Consider the following 3,709-nt stretch of genomic DNA (forward strand, 5'->3'; position numbering starts at 1 on the left):
TCCCCCTCCAACACCACATATCCGACCACGATCAGGCCTTCATTCTAAGCGTGTAGAACTGTGTGCATTTTTTACGGAGAAGGCACTATAAAAACATGTGCGCTTTTCATTACTATTCTATACTGACCCGGTGATAAACTTTGATCACACTCTTATATGTTTTACGTCGTCCGTTTGTTTTAGTAGAGGTTTTACGGCGCTCGCAACTGCATAAGGTCATATGAGCGCCAAGGGGTGGATGTCAACAGAGAAGCCCTTACAGTAGGGAATCAGGCTTACTCTGCTCACCTCTCTAGCTTCAATAGCACAAAGTCTGCTTCGACTATCAAGGCACCCCGGAAATAGCGGGTCACAAGAGTATTACAAACATATATTATAAAGAAGTAGAGACAAAATGACAAAAGTAAGGATTTGGACAGAAAAAGCAGCAGTTTCCTGCTGGATTTCAGGCACAGTTATGAGCATGACATTGATGAATCAGCCCGTTTACAATTACAATTCTACTGCGCATAAGAACATGGTTAATGTCCCCCCTTTGGGAATAGCTTAAAGTTAAAGACACTTCAGTCAGTAGAACCGCCCCGGGATACGTGGGTCGGCGGGCGAATTAAACTGCATTGGTTATTTATAGGTTTAACACCCCTTTCAACACACTATGATTATCTAACAGGTGGGACCTTTGAAATAATGTCCATCTCCGACACAGCAAAGCTAAAAAAATCGGAAATCCGTCAAAACTCCCCATCAAAACAACCAAAGTTAAGGATCGATTTTTTATTTTTTAAAAATGTTTTACGGTGCTCGCAACTGCATAATTAAGGTCATATGAGCGAGCGGGACACATAAACATTTTCAGTTGGTAGGAAATTTTGAATTTTATCCGGGTGGCGGCCGAAGCCTACTCTTACTCTCGATTTTGAACCACCAAGGGATCTTTAACGTGCGAAACTTGCACGTGGGACCTCCGAGATTTTTCGCTCTTATCCGAGAATGCTATGTGTTGGATCTTACTTATCATAAAATCAGGGGTGGGGCTGAAAGACAGCAGTGAGGAGTAGCCAAGGAGTAGCAGTAGAAAGGCAGCAGAAAGAGCCAGGAGCCCATAGGATGAGGCAAAGGAGGCGAGGTGGGCAGAAAGTGGAGACAAAAGTAGACGACAGAACAATGTTTGAGAGCAGGAAAGAGAACATTTCAAGAGGAGAAAATAGTCCCTCGCTGTTCGGATTCGAACCCGGGACCTATTGAATGACAGGCGGACACCGTACCTCTCGACCACGAAAGCCCCCAGCCATCAGCTTTGTAGTCCAGCATTATACCAATGTAATTTTTTAGGACTCCTTGCCTTCAGGCATCCACATTTCAATTTCGAAGCCACTATATATTTTTATACTCACTAAAGTATTTTCAGTTTTGGACGAAATTGATTTTGAACCTTGTCCAGGCGGCGGCCGAAGCCTACTTTCTCGATTTTAGGACCACCAAGGAATCTTTAACGTGCGCAACTTACTGTAGGTTCGACTGCACCAGTCTGGTTATAGTCGAGTGCGCCCGGCACGTTCCCCTCTTGCCCTTCACGTGGTTCCCGGACCGAGTCAAAAGGGAAATTCATGTTCGTAAAGAGCCTTTCCGAAGAACACAGGGTCGGACCGAGTTGGCGCTCGATCCCTTGAACAGGCAACCCCACTATCAGGGGTCCGGTAGCCTAACCACTAGACTACCGACGCTATCGTGGTTCATATGGCGCACCCCAGACTTTGGAACATTTTCTTTGAAATGTAGATCTAGGTGTTTTACACTCGCCCAAGTCGACACTGTGTGGATCAATTAAGGGGCAGGCTCCGACCCTGCCCATCAGAACCAACCAGGACTGAGAGGGATACAACGACCACACTCGGTAAAATTGTCCTCCACACGGGAATCGGAGGGCTCTCATGGCCAAGAGGTTAAGGTGTTGGCCTCTCATTCAAAGGTCCCGGGTTCCAATCTGGGTAGCGATCGAAAAATGTTCTTAGTCTAAAATTGTCTCCTTTCCTGCTCTCTAGCGATGTTCTGTCGTCTGCTTTCGTCCATTCTTTCTGTCCCCCAGCCCCTCACCTCCATTGCCCCCTCCTCTGGACTCCTGACTCTTTCTGCAGCCTTTCTACTGCTACTCCTTGACTCCTTCTTACTGCTGTCTTTCAGCCACACCCTCGATCCTCAGGTAGGAAAGATCTACACCTAGCCTTTTCGGACAAGGGCCAAAAATCTCGGAGGGCCCGTGTGCAAGTTGCGCACGTTAAAGATCCCTTGGTGGTCTAAAATCGATATGAGTAGGCTTTGGCCGCCACCCGGGCAAAAATTTCCTAACAACTGAAAAAGTTCAATGTGTTCCGCGCGCTCATGTGGCCCTATGCAGTTGCAAGCGCCCTAAAACACTTACCAAAAAAACCAACAACAATGGAAATCAAAATCCGACCTTCTGCTTGCGACAGTGAGGCGCCTAACTGGTACACTACAGACGCAGATACACCCCATAGAGAAAACCAGAAGAACGTCATGGGGCACATCTAGGATTTCATCGTGCAAGATTGTAGGGCAACATCAGAGTTTTACGGCACTTGCAACACAGACAGAGGTCGCATAAATGCCAAAGAGTCCAAGTGTTACCAGAGAGTAACATACACAGAAAAGAAGGAGAGGTAAGGACGACTGATGTTAGATAGCAAAGAAGGAGCAAACCCCAACAGAGCGCCCGCCAAAAACCCATGTTAGACAGTGAGATCTGGGGGCTCAGTTACCTTGACTTAAGCCAATAACACCCAACTCTGTTGTAACTTAAAACCTCAAAAATAATATATACTCAGATCGTTGACAAAACCAACAGAAATCATAAAGAGAAAGCAACAATTTGGTTATAAATGATTTTTATTTCTGAAGAACAAAAATGACCCAATCATTCCACTGCTCACTGTATTTTCCTCTCGTTGGGGGAGCACAGAGTATGCGCACGTACATGATCGGCTAACACAAGATCTTAAAGATAAAGTTCGAAATCTTACTGGTTTTACATCCCTTTGAACACTACAACTATAAGGCTTTTCAAGAGATTGGGTTTTTCCTATAACATCCATCTTCTGTTTGATCTCGTCCAGTGCGCGGACAGCTTGAAAACTTCTCAAACGAGCAGGGATTTGCACCAGGGTCACCCGCACCATAGCCCAGACATGGCACCTACTGAGACAAGGTCTTATACTTTCTCGATACAATAAACAATTTCAGTATAAGCTAGTCACAGCTGAACCGTAAACTTTTCCAAATACCTCTGCTGTGAGCAGACACCAAATACTTTTTGACACCCTTTCTGATTGCTTTTAATTTTACTACATTCTCAAAGTTGACCAACAAGAATTGTGCCAGTACAAGAACGTGTCCTTGATATGATGAAGGGTTCATTATTTCCATGGACTGGTGTGGAACAGCACAGAGAACATGAAGCTTTTGTTGTGTTTAGTAGTGCAGATGCAGCAGCAAGCCCGCAGACTTTTACCCAGGACCACTGAAGTTTTATCAGCTCATGTGGCAACAACACCTGAGAGCGTCATTCAACCTCAGCCTCGGTCTCCTTTACACTTGCTACATGTATTGCTATGAGATACATCAGTTCTGCCTGAACAATCTTGGAAACAGTACCCTGAACTTTAAATAAATGACATGAAAATAAAAATTGGGG

This window comes from Aplysia californica, unplaced genomic scaffold (assembly GCF_000002075.1).
Source record: "Aplysia californica isolate F4 #8 unplaced genomic scaffold, AplCal3.0 scaffold00027, whole genome shotgun sequence".
Classification (NCBI taxonomy): domain Eukaryota; kingdom Metazoa; phylum Mollusca; class Gastropoda; order Aplysiida; family Aplysiidae; genus Aplysia; species Aplysia californica.